General features: G+C 34.7%; 1 pseudogene; it reads left to right on the top strand.

The window, feature by feature from the left end:
• Positions 1-1963: 1963 nt before the first annotated feature.
• LOC115975925 lies at positions 1964-16316 on the top strand (annotated as a pseudogene).
• The last annotated feature ends 235 nt before the right edge of the window (positions 16317-16551 follow it).

The raw sequence follows: 16551 nt of genomic DNA, 5'->3' as shown, positions 1-16551 counted from the left end.
AACTTTTTCTTTCCTTTCTCAGCTAAGAATAATATCAACACAAATTATAAATAAGAAGAACCATTAGGTGAGGCGGCTATAATCGCATGTGTGGGTTTTGATTCTTTTGAAGGTGCTGAAAGCTTCTGCTTCTGCCAATCGATGTAATCCACAAATCCACAAAAACAGTTTTATAAATAAGCAAGAGAGCCATAGTTACTCCATTAAAGTAGAATTCCAATTAACAATTATTAACAAAAATTAAAAATTATTAAGAAAGTTGCTATGGAGGCATAGTTGTACAAAAATTCATACAGTATGTTATAATTGTTGACATCACCTTATAAGATTGATTCTCTCCCCCACGCTACCAATAACTAAGCCTTCACTCTGCAAACAAAAATCCATAGTAAAAAAGTCATCGGTGAAATCCATAGAGATTTGCAAAACTGAATCTATAACAAAGGGCACAAATCAATGATTAAAAAAAAATGAATTATTGATTTATAATCACAGAAATTTTCATCATGTAACGATATTAATACAATCAGGTCATGGTAAATAAATATCTAAACTTGATTGCAAGATTTAGAGCTGTACGCTATCATTGAAGGTTGAAAAATCAGCAATCAAATATTATTCAACACTTGCACCACTCATAAACATGTACTGTCGGTTGCACAGATTTATAAAAATCAGCAATCAAGTATTATTCAACACTTGCACCACTTATAAATATGTATTGTCGGTTGCACAGATTTGTAAATTGCTAATGTTTATTGAACTAAACCCTAGAAATCAATATAAAAAAATTTAGCAAATAGAAAAAGCCTAACCTTGATTTAATTTTTCAAATGTAGCAACTGGAGAGGGAGTGCTAAAGAAGGAGAAAAGTATGAATGGCTGAAACCCTAGCTCAAGAAGGAGAAGCGTGGCTAGTCAGGTTTTTGTTTTGAAAAGGAACGTGTTATTTATTTTTAAAAAGTCAGGTTTTTGTTTTGAAAAAGGAACATGTGTTATTTATTTTTGAAAAGTCAAATAATTTTATTTATATATTGTACTGACGTGGAAAATTGTGAGGACTTCAAAGGCTTCAGTTTTATATATATATAGATAAGCTGTATCCAAACAGACCCTTAATTTTTAAAAAAAAATTATAATATTTAATTAAAACCATATAATAGACAAATTTCAAATTAAGGGGATAAAGTCGGGAGAGGGAGTATAACTTTTATCTTTATCTACAGTACTTTTAGTAATAAGTTTTTAATTTTATCAAAATATGCGATATCCAAACAAATCTTAATTTTTTTTAAAAAAATTATAATATTTAATTAAAACCATATAATAGACAAATTTCAAATTAAGGGGACAAAGTCGGGAGAGGGACTATATGTATAGTAAGCTTAGGGCATCCAGTGTAGCCTTTCACACGAGTCACAACGAGCTTAGCGGCATCTTTTGAATTTATTTATTCTTTTATATGAAATTTGATTATTATATAGGAAATAGGTTTTTGTAAGGTGAAAATATAATGTTAGTTACTAAAGTTTACCTGCTGAGTGCTTTTGGTCCTTGAACTTTCAAGTGAGTATTGTTGGTCCCTAGAGTTTATAAAATAAGCATTGTTAGTCCCTTCTTCAACTTTTGTTAGTGGAGTTGTAAGGACGAAATGGGTAATTAGCCATAATTTCCTAACCATTTAGTTAGTAGGTCTGGTTCGCTAAGTATATTACTAAGTAACATCTCAAGTCTTAAAGACTTGATTTTGAACCTATAAATTAAATCTTTAAGACTCGGTTTTTATGTTTTGATCAAACCTAACGTGGCAGGAGGTCTACGTGGACGCCACGGGGAAATCAAGTTTCTAAAACTCGATTTCCCACGTGGCAATCTGGCTGTCCAGGTGGAAGACTGAGAAACCGAGTCTTTTCAAATAGGGGTTTTTTTAAAATTAACGCCTCACTCTTAAAGTATCCACTCTCTCACTCACCGTCTCTGTCACACAAACCAGACCAGTCTGACCCTCTCCCTCTCACACTTCAGCGCATCTCTCACTCACTCTCTTCTCCCACTCCGTCAAACATTCATCACTTCGCCGATCACCCTCTTCTCTCACTCAGTCCATTTGACATTCATCACCTAGCACGAAAGATTTGATAAAGCACAGCGAGGTGTACAGAGGTTTGAAAAAGTCTCCACTCTTACTCACAGAGCTTTGAGTTCCTCAATCTACGCGGTTTCTCAAAACTAAAATAAAAGGTGAGCTGCTTCAAAGTGTGTTTCACTTTCACCGTTTGGTTGCTGGGAAACAGTGGGAAAAATCAAAGAAACTTTGATTTCAATTTTTTTTTTTCTTTCTATTTTGGTTACTATTTTGAATTTCTAATAGAACTGTTAAAAAAGATCGAAGCTTTGTTGTTTTTTGAGATCGAATTATGTCTCTGGGTTTCTGGGTTTGTTTCTATTTGCTGTGGAATCGGATTATGTTTCTTGGTTTGTTTATATTTGATGAGGATTTAATTTGCTATACTGGGTTCAGTTGGGTTTGGGGAGTGAGGTTCAGAGAGTAAAGGGAGTGTAGGTATTGAATTTAAAGTTTTATGTTTCTGTTTACTTGAAAATAAGTGAAACCCATTATTTCTAAACCAATTTGCTATAGTTCAGTTGGGTTTGGGGAGTGAGGCTCAAAGTATAGAAATTTATTTGGTGTTGACAATTTGAGAAATTGACCTGTTTTTTTTTTTTTGGATTTAGGCTGGGATTGTTGGTGGAGGAGTTGGGTTGGTGTCAAAGCATTGAAACGTTCATGGTCTAGCAATTATTTGTGCTACTTATGCTACAAATCTGGCCATTGTTACCGGTTGCTATTGCGGTAATAAAAATCTCTGCTTCATAAAACTTTCTGTCATGTGATTGTGTTGAAGTTTTAGTCCCTCACTTTGTTTGTTTAGTTCTTTTTTAGTTTTTTTTGTTCATTCATTAAGGCTATTTTGAAATCCCATGAAATTTCAATTGCTACATACAATTGTCTTCCACTTAGAGTTTAGTGTCATTATATTACAAGGGAATCATCATCGTATACATTACAAATTAAAATGAAGTCATTTCGTATGTGTTTAGCAAATCCTACATCATTAATTGTGATGGAGTTTACCATCCATTGCAAATCTGCAGATTTCTAGAATTAGGGAAGGGCCCTTGAATTGAATTCTGGCTTTTACATTCTTTCGAATGACAGCAACGAGCTGCTCCTCTGAGCTGACTTTATTCCCAAGCAGGATTGCATTTCTTTGCCTGTATACATGAAAAATCACAGCACTAAGCCCCAGCCTAGAAGACATAGCAAGCAAGCTCTTGCCTTTCCAATACATAACCACCCCATTTTGCTAGTCTATCCCTGGTAATTAATCTGTCCTACATAGGTAACCAACAAATGTGAGCCTGAAGAGGGATTCTTTGAAGGAATCAGACCAATTTCTGCCAAATAACCATTGGTGCTTTGATGGACTAGCTAGGGATAGACTACCCAAACAAGGGCTTTGTAGCGATACCCCCATTTGATGGCTACTTGGTGTGAAAATAGTGAATAGAAAAAGACACAACGTAAGATAAATTGTAGGCAAACCAATCACGCTTAGGAAAAAGAATGCAAACACACCCTTTAAGATTAAAATGAAGGGTTGAAATGTTATTGAATTCAATGTTTATGTTTCTATCATTTATTGAATACTTAGGCTATTGCAATAATATTCATCGAAGGACTAAACCTCCTAAATTACCATTTCCTAGAAAGACTAGGACTCATAATAATTATTAATAATGGTTTTTCTTGGAACTCTTTGTTGGCTGCGTCAAGTAATACTAATGTCAATTTGAAGGCAGAGTAGGATGTTGAAGGAGGGGGGAAGTTATGTAGTACCAGAAGTATTGAAGCACGATACAAATCATGTTATTTTGCCAGTATATCTGTCCAAGTGAGCTTGTTGCTGAAACCATTCCTTTTTAAGCATTCTTTGTAGCCTGTGGGTTATCATTTCTCTTCACATGCACATAAAAAGACTACAAGCTAGGTTTTGTTTGTTTGTTTGTTTGTTTTTTTTTTTTTTTTTTTTTTTTTTTTGGTTCCCCCAAGTTGATAAGTTACCCATCCACCCCATGGGTTTTGAAACTACAACCTCACACTTCACCCATTATTGCAAGAGGAGGAAATGCCATTTGAGCCAAAGCTCATTGGCCACAAGACTATAAGCAGTTATTTTGGTAATACAATGAAACTGATGATTGGAGTTCTGCGAAGTATTTTAATTGTTGAATTAATAAAATAACCTTAACAACACATACTCTAGAAATCATAGAAATTGTTTTCGTTATAATGTGAAATAGGTGACTGTTGAACTAGTTAAAATGTTAAGTTACCCTAGGAAGAGATCTGGAGGAATGGATATATGAGAACGCTGATGAAGACATAACCTCTTCATACAAAGCCTAGGACTTCATCACCATGGGGGTTATGCTGCCTTGAATTTACGCAACCTTGTTTTTATCCTGAATCCTGAATGCATGATATCGGCATTTTGTTGTAAGATATGCATCATTATAGAATAACTGGTTCTATATCATGACTACTTAAACTTTGCCCCTTGTTTTTAATGCATGGAATTTTCCTTTTGAAGTATTGTAAAATAAGGTCCTTTTTGGAGCTAGTTAGGTTTAAGCCTGCACTGAACCCAACTGCCTTCTTGTATTGCTTTATTAATTGAATTTTTGAGTTGTAGATACATTTCAAATATGCAAGCTCTGCGAAATCCCTGCAAATAGTTTGAGTTGCAGGGGCTGTTATGAAGATGCTACTATATAGTTCGGTTTCCTCAGAAACTGTCCTGTAATATGTTTGGTTAGAATTGTGATTTAAGACACTAACATAGAAGGTTGACATGATGAGTGGTTTGGAGGGAGTGCCTTAACAAAGTTAGTTTCTGGTTTGCTTTTGATAGCTGAGGATAAGGATGATAATTCTATTTATAATTTGTTGGGTGCTACAGATGGTAAGGTGACCAGATGGGGGGATATTAATATTAGTATTGTACAAGTTGATTAGGATATTGAATCTATTGATTCTTTCTATAATCTATTTTACTCAAGTTTTCTACTAGATGAAAGGGTTGAGAGATAGTTAATCATAATGGTAAGTTTTTGATCCTGCTATAAGGTAAGTTTATGTGTAATACACACAATCCTTTTATTATATAATATTTACAAATTGTGTGAATTTTTGAACAAAAGAAAAAAGAAAGTTAAAAACTTTATTTATTATACAATTGATGTAGTATTAACTACATTTTTAACCATATCAATTAATAGGCATTTTGTAATAAAACTAATAGAAATTTTAGCATTTTCGAAACATTAATATTTCACTAGTAGTACTAGTAGCTATGAGAAGTGGCAAAATCATCAGTAACACACGCACAAAAGGGACACTTCCTCTTACTTCATGAATTGGTTGTAAGCAGACATAGAGACATAGTTTAATCATCAGTAACAACTGGGATTGACTGTGTGATTTTAACTGCTAGAGACATAGAGAAAGGGCACAAAAAAAAAACTAAAGAGAAATATCAAAACCAAACAAAAAATACATACCCATGATACAAATATATCTTAACACTATATACATTAACACTAGCAAAATCCAACACTATATACACTAACTAATCAACAGACCCTTACCTGACATTTTGGATGTGCAAATGTGCTGAGATTGTATGAGTGAGAGGAGGAGTGAAAGAGGAGAAGACTACAAGGAGTGTTTGTCTGATTATTGCTGAATGTGTGTATGAGACTCGTGAGACCCAGACAAAAAATTAGATCTGATATAGGGACCCAGACATGATTGCCAAGTGGAGTAGTTCTTAACCATAATTTAGAAATCGAGTTTCTGAGACTCGGTTTCACTTTTAGCAAACCGAGTCTCTAAAACTCAATTTCAATGTGGCATCTTGTAGCACAGATATCAAGCAGCTGAGAGTCGTCTATAAAAATCGAGTCTATAAGACTCGATTTCCATGTGTACAATCAGCCACGTCACGAAGCCTAAGAGCATGAAAACCAAGCCTCTAAGGCTCAGTTTATAAGCTGAAAATCGAGCCTCTAAGGCTTGAGATGTTAGAAATTTATTTAGTTTCAAACAGTGGCCTACTAACTAGATAGTTAGGAAAACAAAATTAGTTACCCTGAATCCCCGAGTTGTAATGTGTCAATTTTTTTAATGATGTGGCAACAATTTTTATTATTAACAAATTACATGTCAGCAATCTCCCGTGCTCTCTGTCATCCTAAGTTTTTCTTTTTCGGCCTCAAGTCTGCATTTGTCTCAAACGCCACAGATGGCTCCGGTCAGTACTTCACTCCCTCCTCTTGGTTCTGCTCCCAACCCCTCCTCCTCATCACCAACATCAGCAACGACCTCAAATGGCCATGAAAAGCAATCAAATGAATACCCTAGATTCCAATTTAGTCCATATTTTAAATCGCCTCTTGTGTTTTTGAGGTTTTGTGAGCTTAAACCTGTTCTCTAACAGACCCAAATTTTTTTATTATGGATGAGCTTGTTTCCAAAGTGACCCCCTTTAAGATTTATAGCCAGATTTAATTTGCCGTAGCTGGGGTTATTGGTTTTCATAAGAGATGTTTTGTAATGGGTTGTGTAATTCAAGCTTAGATCTTGGGTTGATCTTCGTCTAATATGGATTTGTTGCTCTTTACAGAAGTTCAGTTTGTTTCATGGAGGTTGAATTTGTTGCACTGGTGAATGGTGGACATGAGGCACTGGCCACTGGGATTGAAAGAGAGAACTTGGGATGGGTGGTGGGTTTGCCACATCATGTAATAAGTTAATAATAAAAATCGTTGCCACATCATTAAAAAAAAAATAACACATCACTATTTTAATAGACACATAAGCAATAAAATTTAACATAAATTGATGGAAGGACCAATTGAGGTCATTTTTTAAACTTCAGGGACTAATAGCACTCATGTGAAACTTTAGGGATTAAAAACACTTACTAGGTAAACTTTAGGGACTAATAATGTATTTTCGCCTTTTTGTAATACTTTCTATACTTTTATTTTAAATAGTTTGACGTGACAATATTTTATTAGATCATGTAAACATAAAATTTAATCTCTTTGATCACATGAGAGAAAAAGGTTTTTGGCACATCATTAATAATGGGAAATGACTTTTTTTTTTTGAGAGAGAGAGTTTCGACTTATGGCGTTCGCTTCTGATGATAGTTCTTTTATCACCAAACTAAGACACCAATCAGTTTTTGGTGTAAGTAGGGATTGAACCCTAGATCTCTTATACAACCATCAAAAACTTTACAAGTTGAACTGACTGAAACCCACGTAAATGATTATTATTATACGCTAAATTAGATTAAATCCTTAGACTTATAGAAAGTATTAATATTAGTTTTAATTGGTCCCAAATCTAATGTTCAGGATTGGTAAAGATACTATGATAGCATGTTAAATAAATTGAGAAAAATAGGCATTGTTGGAAAGTTTTAACATTTTGATCAAAGTTGAACATTTTGATCAAAGTCAATGTCAACGGTCAAAGGAGTGGGTCAACAATATGGAAATTTTGGTCAACGGTTTGGTTCAATTAAACTGATTCAACAAAACCACTAAGGCAAATGTTAACCGGCACCGTAAGGTATCCGTTAAGGATGATTTATTGTGGAGTTTACTTAATAAAAAATTAGTATAAATTGATGAAATAACTGAAACTAATACTGAAATGACAAGTAAAACTAAAAAGTTAGCTTTCTTGGCTTTACATCTTATAAAATCAGTCAGAAATTTAACAAAAAGTTGACTTTATTGAAATAAAGTTGTTTCTTAACTAGCACCACAAGGTGCCCGTTAACACTACCCAACAGCCAAAAATAAGACTTGACTCGCGGATTGGATTGGAGTGTCGAATTTGAGTCAAAGTTGGTTATGGTCAAGTCGAGTTAGCTCCGTAAATGAGTTTGTAGACGTTGTAGGGGAAGGTGCTAATGTAAGTGGCACTGGCATGTAGCTGACTTGGATATGGCTGATGTGGTGAATCAATTGGTGACATGTGGCATGATATGAGAGGCCTAGAAGGATAACATGACATTCTGATGTGGCAATGATAAGCACTAGTGGAGTCGGGATGCTAACACGGCACACTAACGTTAGCTAGAGCAAACATAACTAGTTAGAGCACTCGCAATAAGGTTGCTAAAATGACTAAATAATCATTTTAGCAACTCAAACACTAAAAATACCTATACAGCAAGGTTGTTAAAATAACTTATTGATATAATATATTGACTTTTTGCTACAGTGGGCTGCTAGAGAGAGCAGCTCACTGTAGCTGAGAGTTATATGCAAAAAAAGACTATTTTAATTACACAAATCACACTCACGGTATCAGCCTCTCCCATATGCTCAGTATTTCCTCACCTTTATGTAATAAAAAAGAATATTTAAATGAAAAGCTAAAAATTTTGCATGCTTTGATGTTGGGTGTATTTTAATAATCTGAAACTTTAAACAAACCAAAACCAACTTTTTGCTTTTCACATACATATACAGTTTTGTCTTAGCATGGGAGTTCCCAAGGTCACAGAAAGTTAGGTGTTGCAACAACATTGACTCAACTATGTTTGGAGCTTAAGCTATTTTGAAAATTTGTGTCTTAGGAATTTTGGTGCCAGTTTTATCACTGAAAAAGATGGGGTGTTCTGAAACTCATTGGTACCTTATTTGAGACCATATTGATTGTTTATGTCTAATTATTTCTTTTTCAAAATTTCAAGGATTCATTAGCATTGATTGTGGTAGCAATGAAGATTACATTGACGAGGAAACCGAAATCCCTTACACATCAGATAAAGAATTGATAGATACTGGAATAGTTAAGACGGTATCGCCTGATTCACCTGAAGATCTTCCACGGTCACAAAAGAACTTCAGAAGTTTTCCCCAAGGAACAAGGAATTGTTACACCTTGAGACCAGAGCAAGGCAAAAACAATAATTATTTGATCAGGGCAACATTCGTATATGGGAATTACGATGGTGAAAACCAGAAACCAATATTTGACCTACATCTTGGAGTCAATGAATGGACAACAGTGAATTTAACAAATTCTGGTGCATATGGTTATTATTATGACATTATTCACGTTCCCTTGACGGATTACATAGACGTGTGTCTAGTAAACACTGGCAGCGGGGTACCCTTCATTTCAGCATTGGAACTGCAGCATTTGGACAATTCCATTTATCAAACTCAGGGCAGGGTACTAACAAAAATAAGGGGATATGACATTGGCAGGAGCAGTTCTGACTTTAGCGTCAGGTGAATCTTTTATACCTTCCTGAGCTAAAAATAAATTATATCAACAATTTCCTGCATCTCATATTTGCTTCATCTTCATTTTTCCTATATTTTTACAACGGAACTTTTGTCTTCCACAGAATATTCATCTTCAATGGCATGGCTAGAACTTATTCCATTGCATATGAAGATAATTATTGTGTCCTTAACATTTTATGATCTATTACACCACTCAGGATTATCATATATCAGTTATATCTTCTCAAACTTATATGTTAAGAAAAGTGAACTCACCATTGTTACTATTGAATTATCTAAAAGAAAAGGAAAAAAATGTTTCTAGTTACCTTGTTCATGTTCACCACCCTGATGCATTTCATAAATTTTTTTTCGATGACAACAGTATTTTAAGTTTCTAGTTACCTTGTTCATGTTTATCAACTACAAAAGCACTTGAATGCCTACTCATATAAATAATATATAAAGTTGTTCCAGTTTCATTCAGAAGATGAATATTATCTCTCTCTCTCTTCTTCTTCTTCTCTTTCTTTTTGTTTTTTTTCAGGTATCCAAATGATGCCTATGATCGCATTTGGAACCCTATCCTATTTAATTGAATCCCAGATACCACAGACGCAACCATTTACAGTCAGAGCAGTGAGAATCCTTATAAATTACCAGAATTAGTATTGAGGACTGCTGCCAAAACACAGAACTCAAGCATTCCCTTGAGCTTATACTGGAGTCCACCGGATTCTCTTTCAAAATGCTATGTTTACTTTCACTTTGTTGAGATTGAGTAGCTTGAAGCTGGAAAGCAGAGGGAATTGAAAATTAATTTAAATGGCAACTGCTACCTGACAGAATCTGTTAAACTGGATTATCTAAAACCACAAACTGTAGTCCAAAATGATCTGCCAATTAGTGGAGAGCGGGTTCACTTTTCAATATCTGCAGCTGAGGGAACTAAGCTTCCTCCAATCCTCAATGCTGTTGAGATTTTTGTTTTAAAGAGCTCCCAAATAAACCAACTGCCATAGATGATGGTATTTTTTCTTCTCTTTTCTATCTTCCTTGCAAGGATTATGCTCAGCTTGCTGCTAACTTATATGAATAAGAGATACTTTAACTGCTGATACAATACAACTTAAGAATATTGGTGATGGTCCTTTCAATAACTAGGAAGAGGGAGCCTTTTCTAAATGGAACTTGCTAAGCATAGGAAGGCTTGATATATAGCTTTGCTCCATCAAGAAGAGTTTTCCATATGAACCTTTGTTTGTTGCCAAAATAGAAAATGAAAATTTAAGGTGTAGCAGTTTAAGTCGAGAAATCCTTGTTATACAACTTTTATCAGAGCCACCACACTTTTAGGCCATATCAATATTTTTTCATCTATCAATGAAATCTGACATAGAATAGGGTCATACAAGTTCGTTAATTTACTGCAAAAGAAATCTTCTAATTATTTCACAGATTTGATGAAACAGCATGGTATCATGACTTGCATTGTTGCTGGCCACCATAGAATTTGCAACTGTTGGTAGTTCACTTTGAACATCATATATGCTACAATCTGGCAATTCATCATAATAGCAAAGGCATATATGTTCAACTTTCTGCAAATGTTGGATCTAACTGTCACTTTTCATCTTTCTACATGATTTTGTATAACAAATTCACCTGACTTTCATTCCCACTTTCTTTTTGAATAAAAAAATTATAGTTGAAGCTAACACAAACATCAAGAAACTCTAAATTGTGACTAGAAAATGGCAAGGCGATCCATGTGTCCCAAGTGATTACTCATGGGACGGTTTGAACAGCAGTAATGACAATCATCCAAGGATTATCTCACTGTAAGTGCACTTCCAAAACATCAAAATTTTTGTTGACTGGTGCTGTGATATTTCAATCAATATATCATCTTATGGGAAACTCCACCTAAACTTGGAGGATCACATAAAATGGACCCTGATATTAACTGAATTGAAAATATGATGCATTATTTTAGTATATTTGACAATGAAACAAACTCCTTTCATGTGCGATAAAAAAAATGTTCTGTCATGCCTTCTGATATTTGATTGAATTTATGTCATTTTGTTCGAAATGTTCAAACACAGCACCTCTCTAAAATGAGAAAAATCTTGTTTGAAATGTAAATTATCTTTCAAACAATGGCAACAACTCTTCCTTCTTTCTTAATGACAAGCAGGAACTTGAGCTGAAGCAATTTGACAGGGGAGATTGCAGCGTCATTCTCCAATCTCAAGGCAATGCAGTCCTTGTGAGTCTTAATTGGAATTATGATTGATGTTTAACATTCAGTTACTATAAATTAGTCCTATTTAGACACCAGCAGGTGAAGCAACTCCATCTGCTAGGTTGAGATTACCAATCAGCAGATGGATGATGGATCCCTTAATTACCGAAGGTGTCAATGCTTGGAGAGTATTTTGTGGGATTTAATGCCATGAATTTTTAATTGAAAAATGCGATATGCAAGTCTTGCAGATTTGCAGTTTCATATCAAGTTTTCAAAAAGAAAAAAAAAAATAGCTTAACATATGTGGCTATGTTATTCCCAAAAATCTTGCTAACTCCTGTTTCAGGGATTTATCATACAATGACTTAACCAGGCCACTGCCAGAATTTTTGTCAGAACTGCCGAATTTGAACGCCCTGTAAGTTGTTGAGCTTTGATCTTGGTATCGCAAACATAAGTTTTGGGGAAGGAAATTGAGGTGATCTACATAACAATATCTTTGCAGTAATGTAAGTGGGAACAACCTCACGGGTTCAGTACCTGAGGCTCTTCCGCAGAAGTTTAGGGATGGGAAATTGGTCTTGAGGTTAGCTTATCTTCCTTTCTCCAATATTTTAATGTACTTGATAGTTCTAATTTCATTTTGTCACATTCCTGTGTATACTCTCTTTTCCTTTTATAACTGCTTTCACTTATATGTACAATTAGATGTCATTTATATTTCAAACATCAATTTGTATTGCATGATGACTGCACCATCTATCCAATTAGATTATGTTTAAGGATTTACTTACCATGGCTTATTACCCTGATGCATTTTATGCAAGTGTTGGCAAAAATCCAGACTTTGTCTGTCAGTTCCATGCAAGAGAAAGAAGAAAAAGGAGTTTGTTGTTCCAATTGTTGCATCATCTATGGCAGCAGTCCTGGTCCTTCTGTTCATATTTAGTGCACTGGTTATCTATAGAAGGAAAAGAAAAGGAGGTACTTCTTTCTTTATTTTCTTCCTGTGTAATCATTATCACTTTTCACTGAAGTGAGGTCATTTACAAGAGATGTATCACCCAATCCGAGCTAGTCCTATTTCTCCTGTGATACACCAAAGCCTTTAAGAAAATTATGAAAGATAATTATAGAAATTGAAGAAAATAAAGCAACTGCCTAATTAGATTTCACTCGTGGCCATTGTGGCCAACCACATAATCAAGAGTTAAGACAGCAAATTATGCAATTGATCAACAATTTTGAATACATCCATGGACCATTCAACATGCGAGCAAGTGGTAAGTGCACTCATTCTCTTCATGAAATTCTTGAGTATGAATCCTGCTTGAGTAATGTTTCAGTTGTCCTGTACCTAACTTTATAGTTTAAGTGGGATGTATTTTTCTCAGTATTGGCATCCTGGGACTGTAGTGGTACCCATTTTATTCGACTAAAGAAAATATATTAATAACAGTGATAATTACATCCATGGGAAAGTTGGCAAGCTTTCAGTACTCACGTAAGATCTCCAGATACACAAAAATGCAGCCACAAGCCCACCAAGTTCCTATATATGCTTCGGCACACCAGGTCCATACCTATAGTCACCTAGCATTGCCAAAAAATTAAATAGGTAAATAACAATCCAACTACTGTGCCACAGAGTCAGAGATTATCAACCGTAGTCTCAATGGAGTTCACTATTCAATAGAATTGAAAATGTTATTACCCTCTATACACCAAAACCATGCCATCCCAATCCCCTGCTGTTTTGTAAAAGAACCTGTTCCAGTCATCTTCAATTCATGATATTCAGAATGATAAAGCCAGCGAACTTAAGGAGATCACTTCATACAATCTTGAGCCCATGCTGACCTTCTAAAATTGGACAACTCATCCTGAAGTGAAAAATATAGATGAGCATGCAATCCAGGACTTCCTTTAGCTTTATACGGAGAAGGCTAAAATGTTGCTGCAGATGGATTCGGTGGCCCAAGCCCATGAGTTTATTTGCATTTACTGTCTGGGATAGTAGGCTCTGGATTTAACCTTCAAAATACTGTGTGAGATGAAATCCATTTGAGGACACAACATTGAGGGATTTAGAACATAAACTATACATATTCTCCCACATCCCTGAAAACATTTTTTAATAGATTGAGATTGTTACAATTGTGAAAATCTTCCTTCTTGTAGATATGATTACCAAATCCAACATCAATTCAAAGAATCAACAGTATAGCTACACAGAAGTTGTGAGCATAACTAATAACTTTAGAACCATCATTGGAAGAGGAGGATTTGGTAAAGTGTACCTTGGCAAACTGAAAGATGAAACTCAAGTTGCTGTTAAGTTGCTTTCTGCTTCTTCAAACCAAGGCTATAAGGAATTTCGAGCAGAGGTTAGATTGGACATTACAGCCAATCTTTTCAACTACTTGAGTATTTAATTTTAAATAGAAACTGTGATTATATCATGCAGCTAAAAGTTTTTCATCCAATTGAATTGTTGAATTGGTTTGAAAAGGCACAACTTTTAATGATAGTTCATCATAAAAAATTGGTTTCTCTTGTTGGATACTGTGATGAGGGTGTAAAAAAGGCACTCATATATGAGTATATGGCTAATGGCAATCTGCTTTAGCATTTATCAGGTATTTAGTTATTTACTGGTTACCATTTGTGTCCAAAGGCTCTTTACCGTATGACCCTTTATAAGTTATTTCTGTCAAATCAAGAGCAAGATTTAGTATAGGGCAAGGCTTGGATAGAGCACCATAACTGCATTTAGTTGGCTTTGAGTAAGACCAAGGCACCTTACAGGTGCAGCTCATGCCTGATAAGTGTCAAGTATTTTCCAGTGGGCAGTCTCATTTTGCCTGCTATTATCATGCAACACAACAACCCTGGCCTATGAAACTGTAACCAAGTCTTGCCCCTTAGAGGCCTAGCTAATCTGTTCATGATACACTGATTCAAAACAAAAGACTAACCAAAAAGGGGAGGGTGAGGTGCTAAGCCAATCTAATCTTCATATAACTGTAGTGCTATTACTATTTCATACATTTAGGATTAGCTGATTAAGGATGTTTAGTTTGACTAGCAGCTTACAAATTTTATTAATTTTCTTTACATGATAGGGAAATCAGGGCTAATTTTTATAACAGCCCAACTAAAAGATAAATTGATATGTTTTGGCTGCAATGTCGAACACAAATGTATTAACTTGGAACGAGAGAATTCATATTGTAGTGGATGCAGCACATGGTTTGCAAACAAATCAATTACATGATTATTCATCTACTATATATATATATATATATATATATTTTAATTTGATTGAAATGGTTTGCAATTGTTTTCTAATGGAGTTGCAGGGTTGGAGTATCTACATAATGGTTGCAAGCCACCTATAATCCATAGAGATTTGAAACCTTCCAACATTTTATTAAATGAATACATGCAAGCCAAGATAGCTGATTTTGGGCTGTCTAGAGCCTTTGCAACTGCAAATGACTCTCATGTGTCAACTCGCCCAGCTGGTACATTAGGATACGTTGATCCTGAGTAAGTGTTTGTTGATTTGATATGCATGTTTTTTAAAAAATAAAAAATTGAAGCAATAGCATATTTAATTTTTCAAGTATCATGTACATACGTTTAAATGAAATTTGTACATAATAAGGATCACATCATTCAATTTTAAGTTCCCAGTGCATTTAAAACCTATCAAATTTATGAATTCCTTTTAATAGCACAAAATTTGTGAAATTTTGCGGTTTTTAACTATATACTATAATAATTTTGATGCTCGGCTCACATTCTACACCAGTGGAAGTTGTCAAAAGCGTAAGAGTGCCAACAACTATTATTTAAGGTTCAAGCAATTAACTATTTAATCACCAAGTACAACTAGGATATAATGGAAGTAATTACTAGAAAAATTACACCAACTTATAAGTTTCTAGCATTGATCTATCCACTAGTGTTTTACGTGCAGATTTCAATCATCTGTAAACTTTAATAAGAAAAGCGATGTCTATAACTTTGGGATTATTTTGTTTGAGCTAATCACTGGCTGCACTGCAATAGTACAAGGCCCTACGAGAAACAACCACATACTTGACTGGGTTAATCCTTTGATTGAAAGGGGTGATGTTCAAAATATTATTGATCCAAGATTAGAAGGAGAATTCAATAGTACTTCTGTTTGGAAAGCTATAGAGTTAGCCATGTCATGCATACCATCATATGCTATCCAAAGGCCAGACATGAGTTATGTGTTGGCTGAACTTAAAGAATGTTTAGCTCTGGAGATGGCTCATGAAAGAACTCAAAGGATGGCAATTGAGGGCAATTTAACAACTTCAAGCATTCCATTCAAATGACCCATTGGAGAATGAATCAGATATTGTGCCCCATAGTAGGTAGAATTTTTATTTTTGGATATTTGATAGTTGGGGAGGGGGCATTAGAACTTGTACGTCTTCATTAAAAACACTAGAAAGTGTCAATTGTGAGTTATAAAGCTCATGACCCATACTAGGTAGTCATCAAATAAAAGATTAGTGGTCAGGTGTTCTTTGTATGCTATAGGACAAGTTTGCATTACATTAGTATTTGACGAACTTTCTTATGTCCTTGTTTTGTCTCTTGTTCAATGAAAGTATAAGTGTGCATTAAAACTTGTTTCATATATTTTCTAATGGACGAGTAAATTATAATTATGCATAATTTATCTGCATGTGCTTAAGGGTTTAGTTTTTTTAAGAAACATTGTTATGTAATAACAAGTACATTATAATGCTCTAGAATGTCCACTACAATGGCTCTGTATTTTGAGCAGATCAAGTCCCTATTAAAGCCAATTTCAGACTGTAAATTCTCTTGTTTTATATTTTATAATCACCACTCATTAAGCTCTCTTTATT

Source organism: Quercus lobata, chromosome 2, assembly GCF_001633185.2.
Source record: "Quercus lobata isolate SW786 chromosome 2, ValleyOak3.0 Primary Assembly, whole genome shotgun sequence".
Lineage (NCBI taxonomy): Eukaryota > Viridiplantae > Streptophyta > Magnoliopsida > Fagales > Fagaceae > Quercus > Quercus lobata.
Note: the sequence above shows the minus strand (reverse complement) of the source record. Positions and strands in the feature narration are given on the sequence as shown.